Source organism: Schistocerca cancellata, chromosome 12 (genome assembly GCF_023864275.1).
Source record: "Schistocerca cancellata isolate TAMUIC-IGC-003103 chromosome 12, iqSchCanc2.1, whole genome shotgun sequence".
Lineage (NCBI taxonomy): Eukaryota > Metazoa > Arthropoda > Insecta > Orthoptera > Acrididae > Schistocerca > Schistocerca cancellata.
In genome coordinates this window covers 144,499,860-144,511,045 of record NC_064637.1, presented here as the reverse complement: position 1 = coordinate 144,511,045, position 11,186 = coordinate 144,499,860, and the positions used below count along the sequence as shown (strand labels likewise).

Below are 11,186 nucleotides of genomic sequence, written 5' to 3'. Positions count from 1 at the left end.
AGGCAACGCCGGTCAACTGCTGTCTGTGTATAAGAAATCGTTTGGCAACTTTCGTCATGTCAGCACGTTGTAGGTGTCGCCACCGGCGCCAACCTTGTGTGAATGCTCTGAAAAGATAATCATTTGCATATCACAGCATCTTCTTCCTGTCAGTTAAATTTCGCGTCTGTAGCACGTCATCTTCATGGTGTAGCAATTTTAATGGTCAGTAGTGTAATAGCCTGTCCTTCGTCAAAGTCGCGTATCTCAATGGATTTCCCTATTTGCAGCCCATATCTTCGCTAGGGCGATCCCCCGTCATTGTCTGCTCCGCTTACATACTTTCGTCACTGCGTCACATGCCTGCAACGTCACCAGGCGACATCCGCCGTTGCGGTGGGCAGTCGTCATCATGTTTTGGCTCATCAGTGTACATATCTTGTTACAGTTATTAAATTATTGAATAAGTCAGTAATTACGCGAAATATTGCACATCAAATTTTTGTTTCCCTTTTGCAAGCCATTAGACAGGAAACCTATAGCTGGTACCAGAATCTGAGCCCCAGTCGCCTGGTAATACGGATGTTATAGATTACTGCTTTAACTGACCATAACTGAGTGTATATGCCCGACATGACAGTATATTTTTGTTTGTTTCCGCAGTTCCTGTCTGCGCTGATGCTGAAGGACTACGAGGCAGCGCTCAAGTACTGCAAGCTCAGTAAGTATCCCAGCCACATCAGTACTCTCCACCAGTCCGCTGTGTCCAGTAGTCTCACTTAGCTTGCGATGGGTGCCACGGAATGAGAATATTTCAAAAGGTTACTAAAAGGCTGGATTACTGCGGGTGGGAGGAAGAAGCGGAGGAGGGAGCAGGGAAGGCAGAGAGGGGAAGACCCACCACAAAGAAAAAAAACAATAAAAGGCAGACTGCCTTCCTACATTTAGGCGGAAGCGACAGAAAGAAACAACTCTGTGCGTGAACTATATTAAACGGATCGAAAAAAAGTTACACAGGATGTTCGGAAATTCCCGATACAAACTTCTAGGACAGTTAGAAGGAAGTGAGTACATCATATTTTGAATAGGAACCAATTTCCAGGAACGTACCGGTTCCCTTCAACGACGGTTTCAATTCAGTTGTTTAACTCATCCATTTTCCGCCTGAGGAACTGAATTAGGCGTGACGCAGTACAGTTAAAGGTGACAGTTCGAAAGAAAACATATGAATTAAGCACATTTTTTTGTATTAACACTCAAACATTACGTGTCTACATTGTCCCAAGACAAACAAAAACCCAGCGTACTGAACGTATAGAAAAGTACTGATGCATTACAACAGCTGCTCGATGTGGCGACCACCAACGTTGTTACACGCACTGTAGCTACAAAGCATGTTCTGATACACACTCTCCATCCCACCTCTCGTGTCTCTTCAGTTTCAGGTCCAGCGGCCAGAACTCGTACCAGCGAACCAGATCCTCCTCTTTCTCTACGGGAGTCTCGTAAATTAAACTTTGTAGACGTTAAGTGACACCAGGTAACCGTTTGACGTGCTACAGGTCGTACCATATACCATGCTGCATTCCAGGACAAGCAACTCTGAGACTTTTCTCTTTCCCGCAGCAGACGTGGACGCGTTACACATCTGGACTGAAACCATCGTCGAACGGACATTGGTTCCTATGCAAAATGTTCCGTACTCGCTGCCCTCTACAAGTCCTAGAAGTCTCTAACAGAAATTTCCCAACATCCTATATATACACACATCAAAAAAAGTTTTGCACTACCTCGGTTCCGAGAGTTCCGGAACCTGTACAGAAAATTGGAATAGAGATCAACGTAAACATCATTTCCGCCCATTTTATTGCTCATGAAAACCACACATTGCATGTTGTACCACCATACCGCCAGACTTTCAGAGGAGGTGCTCCTGAATGCTGCACACACCGGTACCTCTCATACCCAGTAGCACGTCCTCTCGCATTGATGCATGCCTGTATTCGCCGTGGCATACTATACACAAGTTCATCAAGGCACTGTTGGTCCAGATTGTCCCACTCTTCAACGGCGATTCGGCGAAGATCCCTCAGAGTGGTTGGTGGGTCACGTCGTCCATAAACAGTCCTTTTCAATCAATCCCAGGCATGTTCGATAGGGTTCATGTCTGGAGAATATGCTGGCCACTCTAGTCGAGCAACGTCGTTATCCTGAAGGAAGTCACTCACAAGATGTGTACGATGGGGAGCGCGAATTGTAGTCCATGAAGACGAATGCCTCGCCAATATGCTGCCGATATGGTTGCACTATCGGTCGGAGGATGGCATTCATCCGTTACGGTGCCTTCCATGACCACTAGCAGTGTACGTCGGCCCCACATAATGCCACCCCAAAACAGCGGGGAACCTCCACCTTGCTGCACTCGCTGGACAGTGTGTCTAAGGCTTTCAGCCTGACCGGGTTGCCTCCACACACGTCTTCGACGATTGTCTGGTGGAAGGCATATGCTACCTCATCGGTGAAGAGAACGTGATGGCAGTCCTGAGCGGTCCATTCGGCGTTTTGTTGGGCCCATCTGTACAGCGCTGCATGGTGTGGTTGCAAAGATGGGCCTCGCCATGGACGTCGGGAGTGAAGTTGCGCATCATGCAGCCTATTGCGCACAGTTTGTGTCGTAACACGACGTCCTGTGGCTGCACGAAAAGCGTTATTCAACACGGTGGCGTTGCTGTCAGGCTCCTCCGGGCCATAATCCGTAGGTAGCGGTCATCCACTGCAGTAGTAGCCCTTGGGCGGCCTGAGCGAGGCATCTCATCGACAATTCCTGTCTCTCTGAAACTCCCCCATGTCCGGACAATATCGCTTTGGTTCACTCCGAGACGCCTGGACACTTCCCTTCTTCAGAGACCTTCATGACACAAAGATGCAGACGTGATCGAACCGCGGTATTGACCCTCTAGGCACGGTTGAACTACAGACAACACGAGCCGTGTACCTCCTTCCTGGTGGAATGACTGGAACTGATCGGCTGTCGGACCCCCTCCGTCTAATAGGCGCTACTCATGCATGGTTGTTTACATCTTTGGACGGGTTTAGTGACATCTCTGAACAGCCAAAAGGACTCTGTCTGTGATACGATATTCACAGTCAACGTCTATTTACAGGAGTTCTTGGAACCCGGGTGATGCAAAACTTTTTTTGATGTGTGTATATAAGTATATATAGGCTGCTGCAGGAGGAATGGTCAGCACTCAAGGATAGATAGGAACGATCATTTGAAGCAAAACAGTCTAGTAAACATGGGTTCTAAGGTGCATGCCTTAAGAGTTATGAGCACCTGTTCAGTAGAAGACATGTGTTTAAAAAAAATGGTTCAAATGTCTCTGAGCACTACGGGACTTAACTTCTGAGGTCATCAGTCCCCTAGAACGTAGAACTACTTAAACCTAACTAACCTAAGGACATCAAACACATCCATGCCCGAGGCAGGATTCGAAACTGCGACCGTAGCGGTCGCGCGGTTCCAGACTGTAGTGCCTAGAACCGCTCGGCCAACCTGGCCGGCCATGTGTTTCACTGTAGAAAAAAATGAACAAGTATTCATAGTTCTTAAGGCATGCGTTTTAGAGCCATCATTTATCAGTTCTTTTTTTTTTTTTTTTTGCTTCAAATAATGATTCGTGTGATACCCTGTGCAGAGATTCTTATATGTGGTAGCTTAATGTGTTCGTTGTTTCTTCTCTGCATTCAACAGTCTGCCCACAACCGTGTCACATACTTTACAACCTGATGTTTTCTGGACAACCGTAACTGCACCACTAAGTGGACTACGCCTGTCGGTATAGACTAACCGTTTTGCGCCCATGCATCTACATCTCAATACCTGATCTGCTTCCTAGGGGGAAAACAGATAAACATTAATGGCTTCCTCCTGTCACATGTACAGGGTGTTTCAAAAATGACCAGTATATTTGAAACGGCAATAAAAACTAAACGAGCGATAGAAATACACCGTTTGTTGCAATATGCTTGGGACAACAGTACATTTTCAGGCGGACAAACTTTCGAAATTACAGCAGTTACAATTTTCAACAACAGATGGGGCTGCAAGTGATGTGAAAGATATAGAAGACAACGCAGTCTGTGGGTGCGCCATTCTGTACGTCGTCTTTCTGCTGTAAGCGTGTGCTGTTCAAAACGTGCAAGTGTGCTGTAGACAACATGGTTTATTCCTTAGAACAGAGGATTTTTCTGGTGTTGGAATTCCACCGCCTAGAACACAGTGTTGTTGCAACAAGACGAAGTTTTCAACGGAGGTTTAATGTAACCAAAGGACCGAAAAGCGATACAATAAAGGATCCGTTTGAAAAATTTCAACGGACTGGGAACGTGACGGATGAACGTGCTGGAAAGGTAGGGTGACCGCGTACGGCAACCGCAGAGGGCAACGCGCAGCTAGTGCAGCAGGTGATCCGACAGCGGCCTCGGGTTTCCGTTCGCCGTGTTGCAGCTGCGGTCCAAATGACGCCAACGTCCACGTATCGTCTCGTGCGCCAGAGTTTACACCTCTATCCGTACAAAACTCAAACACGGCAACCCCTCAGCGCCGCTACCATTGCTGCACGAGAGACATTCGCTAACGATATAGTGCACAAGATTGATGACGGCGATATGCATGTGGACAGCATTTGGTTTACTGACGAAGCTTATTTTTTACCTGGACGGCTTCGTCAATAAACAGAACTGGCGCATATGGGGAACCGAAAATCCCCATGTTGCAGTCCCATCGTCCCTGCATCCTCAAAAAGTACTGGTCTGGGCCGCCATTTCTTCCAAAGGAATCATTGGCCCATTTTTCAGATCCGAAACGATTACTGCATCACGCTATCTGGACATTCTTCGTGAATTTGTGGCGGTACAAACTGCCTTAGACGACACTGCGAACACCTCGTGGTTTATGCAAGATGGTGCCCGGCCACATCGCACGGCCGACGTCTTTAATTTCCTGAATGAATATTTCGATGATCGTGTGATTGCTTTGGGCTATCCGAAACATACAGGAGGCGGCGTGGATTGGCCTCCCTATTCGCCAGACATGAACCCCCGTGACTTCTTTCTGTGGGGACACTTGAAAGACCAGGTGTACCGCCAGAATCCAGAAACAATTGAACAGCTGAAGCAGTACATCTCATCTGCATGTGAAGCCATTCCGCCAGACACGTTGTCAAAGGTTTCGGGTAATTTCATTCAGAGACTACGCCATATTATTGCTACACATGGTGGATATGTGGAAAATATCGTACTATAGAGTTTCCAAGACCGCAGCGCCATCTGTTGTTGAAAATTGTAACTACTGTAATTTCGAAAGTTTATCTGCCTGTTGTCCCAAGCATATTGCAACAAACGGTGTATTTCTATCGCTGCTCGTTTAGTTTTTATTGCCGTTTCAAATATACCGGTCATTTTTGAAACACCCTGTACTTCGAGGTACTAACCAAACTAAAAACATAATACTCGTAATGGCTACAATTATTATTGTGCAAACGAAGTAAGTACTGATGTAATGTTGTTCAGTATTCCGTCCTCAGTCACCAGTAGAAATATCTGCGCTTTACCCGTCACGCCCTGTGTATCTACATATGTGTACATATTTCACACATATTTGTATACATATTTCATTTGAATCTCTAGTGAATTTCGCCTTGCAGTTTCATATGGATTCTGAGGAAACTTCTAATTCTGCCATTAAGTGGCTGTAGTTTCGAGAAAAAAGAACTGTCGCTGCCAACTGTCTTATTCTCCACTGTTTTACACAGAACAACTCCAGAGAGAACATTACTCATATCTGCGGTATTCAGTCGTGTGGTACGAATTTTGGCCCGGGACACGCTGGCAAAATGATTGGCTCATTCTGACGCATTGAGCAATCCATACGTGTAATGTAACCCAAGTCAGCTATTTGCCGGCAGAAATCAGAAACAGGTCGTTTTCGGACGATTGTAGACATCTGCCCTTCTCGTCGTAATCCACTTAATTATAGGCCCATATCGTTAACGTCGATATGCGGCAGGGTTTTGGGACATATATTGTGTTGGAACATTATGAATTACCTCGAAGAACAGCCAGAGATTCCGAAATCAGATACTGGATTGTAAGGCGTACTCAGAAGCAGATATAGGGGGGGGGGGGGGTGTAGATTTGTAGGTTTGGTGGAGGAGTCCAAACATAGAGGTCATCGCTCTCATAGGATTAGGGAAGGACAGGGAAGGAAGTCGGCCGTGCCCTTTCAAAGGAACCATACCGGCATTTGCCTGGAGCGATTTAGGGAAATCACGGAAGACCTAAATCAGGATGGCCGCATGCGGGATTGAACCGTCGTCCTCCCGAATGCGAGTCCAGTGTGCTAACCACAGCGCACCTCGCTCGGTGCGTCAAAGAAAACTGTCTATTGACACACAGTCAACATGGGTTTAGAAAACATCGTTCTTGTGAAACACAACTACCTCTTTATTCGCATGAAGTGTTGAGTGCTACTGACAAGGGATTTCAGATCGATTCCGTATTTCTGGACTTCCGGAAGGCTTTTGACACAGTACCACACAAGCGGTTTGTAGTGAAATTGCGTTCTTATGGAATATCGTCTCAGTTATGTGACTGGATTTGTGATTTCCTGTCAGAGAGATCACAGTTCGTAGTAACTGACGGAATGTCTTCGAGTAAAACAGAAGTGATTTCTGGCGTTCCCCAAGGGAGTGTTATAGACCCTTTGCTGTTCCTTGTCTGTATAAATGTTTTGGGAGACAATCTGAGCAGCCGTCTTCGGTTGTTTGCATTTACGCTGTAGTTTATCGACTAATAAAGACATCAGAAGATCAAAACAAATTGCAAAACGATTTAGAAAATATATCTAAATGGTGCGAAAATTGGCAGTTGGCCCTAAATAACGAAAAGTGTGAGGTCATCCAAATGAGTGCTAAAAAGAATTCGTTAAACTTCGGTTACGCGATAAATCAGTCTAATGTAAAGGCCGTAAATTCAACTAAATACACTCCTGGAAATTGAAATAAGAACACCGTGAATTCATTGTCCCACGAAGGGGAAACTTTATTGACACATTCCTGGGGTCAGATACATCACATGATCACACTGACAGAACCACAGGTACATAGACACAGGCAACAGAGCATGCACAATGTCGGCACTAGTACAGTGTATATCCACCTTTCGCAGCAATGCAGGCTGCTATTCTCCCATGGAGACGATCGTAGAGATGCTGGATGTAGTCCTGTGGAACGGCTTACCATGCCATTTCCACCTGGCGCCTCAGTTGGACCAGCGTTCGTGCTGGACGTGCAGACCGCGTGAGACGACGCTTCATCCAATCCCAAACATGCTCAATGGGGGACAGATCCGGAGATCTGGCTGGCCAGGGTAGTTGACTTACACCTTCTAGAGCACGTTGGGTGGCACAGGATACATGCGGACGTGCATTGTCCTGTTGGAACAGCAAGTTCCCTTGCCGGTCTAGGAATGGTAGAACGATGGGTTCGATGACGGTTTGGATGTACCGTGCACTATTCAGTGTCCCCTCGACGATCACCAGTGGTGTACGGCCAGTGTAGGAGATCGCTCCCCACACCATGATGCCGGGTGTTGGCCCTGTGTGCCTCGGTCGTATGCAGTCGTGATTGTGGCGCTCACCTGCACGGCGCCAAACACGCATACGACCATCATTGGCACCAAGGCAGAAGCGACTCTCATCGCTGAAGACGACACGTCTCCATTCGTCCCTCCATTCACGCCTGTCGCGACACCACTGGAGGCGGGCTGCACGATGTTGGGGCGTGAGCGGAAGACGGCCTAACGGTGTGCGGGACCGTAGCCCAGCTTCATGGAGACGGTTGCGAATGGTCCTCGCCGATACCCCAGGAGCAACAGTGTCCCTAATTTGCTGGGAAGTGGCGGTGCGGTCCCCTACGGCACTGCGTAGGATCCTACGGTCTTGGCGTGCATCCGTGCGTCGCTGCGGTCCGGTCCCAGGTCGACGGGCACGTGCACCTTCCGCCGACCACTGGCGACAACATCGATGTACTGTGGAGACCTCACGCCCCACGTGTTGAGCAATTCGGCGGTACGTCCACCCGGCCTCCCGCATGCCCACTATACGCCCTCGCTCAAAGTCCGTCAACTGCACATACGGTTCACGTCCACGCTGTCGCGGCATGCTACCAGTGTTAAAGACTGCGATGGAGCTCCGTATGCCACGGCAAACTGGCTGACACTGACGGCGGCGGTGCACAAATGCTGCGCAGCTAGCGCCATTCGACGGCCAACACCGCGGTTCCTGGTGTGTCCGCTGTGCCGTGCGTGTGATCATTGCTTGTACAGCCCTCTCGCAGTGTCCGGAGCAAGTATGGTGGGTCTGACACACCGCTGTCAATGTGTTCTTTTTTCCATTTCCAGGAGTGTACCTAGGAATTACAATAACCGACAACTTAAATTGGAAGGAACACACAGAAAATCTTGTGGGGGAGGCTAACCAAAGACTGCGCTTTATTGGCAGGACACTTAGAAAATGTAACAGGTCTACTAAGGAGACTGCCTTCACTACGCTTGTCCGTCCTCTTTTAGAATACTAATGCGCGGTGTGGGATCCTTACCAGATAGGACTGACAGAGTACATCAAAAAAGTTCAAAGAATTGCAGCACGTTTTTTAGTATCGCGAAATATGGGAGATTGTGTCACTGAAATGATACAGTATTGGGGCTGGATATTATTAAAAGAAAGGCGTTTTCAGTTGCGACGGAATCTTCTCACGAAATTCCAATCATTAGCTTTCTCCTCCGAATGCGAAAATATTTTGTTGAGACCGAGCTACATTGGGAGAAACGATCACCACGATAAAATAAGGGAAATCAGAGCTCGTACGGAAAGATACAGGTGTTCGTTCTTTCCGCGCGCTATACGAGATTGGAATAATAGAGAATTGTGATGGTGGTTCGATTAATCCTCTGCGAGGGACTTAAATGTGAATTGCAGAGTATCCATGTAGATGTAGATGTAGAGCGTGATCCCCACCCCTAGGGGAAGTAGGGGTATCTCCCTCCCACTGTATTTTTACACAGGTAATGAGTCACGTATAGACAAAATTTGGTTGAAATTGCTTTAGAAGTTCCCGAGTTATGTTTTTATGTCACTGCCATTTCAACCCAAAACTTCAGCCATAGAGGTGCTAGGGGTATCTTGCAGTAATTTTTGCGGGTGGCAAGCGATACGTGCGCCAATTTTAGTAGAAATTCCTTCAGGCGTTGCAGAGATATGCTGAGATGTCACTGCCACTTTCCTAGGTTGCTTTTATTTTGCTGGATAGGAAATTTTGCAGTGCCGATCACTAGCGTAAAATTTTCTCTGCCCTGTACGGCATCTTCTGTGACTATAAGTCTTCCCAAATCTCTTCTTGTCTCTTCCAGCCATCCCGTAGAGTTTTTTACTTTGAAAATGAAACTGAAAATTTTCTTGGTTAGCCTAACTCTCATTCATTCTGTGAATATCACCGTAAAACTTTAGTCTCCTCTTCTTATTGCGTCTGTATAAATCTTCATTTCTCCTCTTCGTCCAGTTGTTATCTTCCTTTCTTTCGTGGCCCTAAATTTTTTTCTGAGCATTTCCCTTTCTTTGTTTTCCATTGTAATACATTCATGTGGGCACAGTGCTTTCGGTTCAGTTACTGTTGCGTACTGTTTAATTTTTGTGTGGAACGATAATGATCTTTAATTGTATCGACTGTGGGTGAGTTTGTATGTTAATTCCATTTTCTTTGGTCTTTCTCCTACTTTTGGTGTTGTACATTCTCCCACATACTTAAACCTGTCAATTCTTCTGTTGTTTCTGTGTTTTGTTTGTACATATTTTCCTCAGTTGTGCGTATGTTCCATGCATTCTGTTTCCTCATACGATATTTGTAATCCAGTTTTATCTGAAATTTTGGTACTTGTTTCTGTCATTATTCTGGCATCTCTTTTTGTCCTTAGAGTCTGCACCTCGTGGTCTTGCGGCAGCGTTCTCGCTTCCCCTCGCACGGGGTCCCTGGTTCGATTGCCGGCGGGGTTAGGGATTTTCCCTGCCTCGCGATGACTGGGTGTTGTGTCGTCTTCATCATCATTCATCCACATTACGGTCGGAGGAAGGCAATGGCAAACCACCTCCGCTAGGGTCTTGCCTAGACGGCGGTGCGGGTCTCCCGCATCGTTCCCTAGGCTCCTCGGAGTGTGGGACATCATCATCATCATCATTTGTCCTTAGAAGTTGTTGAGGTATCGCCAGCGTAAGCGAGGCATTTCACTTCGAATCCTCTTCTTCCTTGTCCTAGATGTATTCCTTCGATGTTTTTCTCTTGTAGTCCCATATGGCAATCTCCCAGACATTATATAATAGCAATTGAAGAGAATCGGTAAGATCCCATCTCCCTGCCGAGCTCCTCTGTTACTGAAACTTTTCCTAGAATTTGAACTTTTGCAGCTGTATCCGTAAATGCCTGTTCGACTAATTGTCTGGTGGTTTTGTCGATGCCTGCTTCTTACAGTTTTAGAAATAACGTCTTTCTGTCTATGGATTTAATGTTCCGTATTGTTCTGAACTTGAGAATTGTTTTCAAGTTAAATAATTTCCTCTGAGCACGTTCTTCTTTTTGAACTCCGCTTGGTGCTCGCCAGTTAAGTTTTGTGTTTGCTCTTCTATCTCGTTTAGTACAGCTTTCGATATATTTTTGTAGATGACTGGAAGTAGAGACAGGCCTCGGTAACTGTTAGCGTCTGTGCTGTCTCCCTTCTTACGTAGCGAATGGACTTCGGGATTGTTTGCTATCGTCCGGTATTCTTTTGGATAGCGCCATTTCGCCATGCACAGTATACTTTTCTCATGGAGGCATTCTACAGCTTCGCAAACTTAGTCGTTTCTGAAATGCTTCCACCCTTCGGTAGAAAGCCAATGATGATGCCCATTTGGCAGTCAGATAAATCGCGCCGTTTCCGCATTATGACGGCGACAGGACTGTTTTCCGTGTCCCCCTGACCCTCCACTGTTGATGGTGCCACCTGCCGTCTGTGAGTGGTTATTGGACGTTAACATCAAACCTGGGCGATGAACAGTTAATGTGACTCGGCTTTGTAATGTTCCGTGTTCCCCTGGCGTTCTGTTGTTTCCCAGC

At 46.7% G+C, this 11,186-nt stretch overlaps 1 long non-coding RNA gene across 1 annotated transcript in view; it reads left to right on the top strand.

Moving 5' to 3' along the window:
• The first annotated feature begins 640 nt into the window (after positions 1-640).
• The window catches only part of LOC126109823 (uncharacterized), a 66,682-nt gene continuing 56,136 nt past the window's right edge, over positions 641-11,186 (top strand). The window contains exon 1 of the long non-coding RNA XR_007523735.1: positions 641-700. This is a non-coding gene — a long non-coding RNA (uncharacterized LOC126109823). The remainder of the gene's footprint in view (positions 701-11,186) is intronic.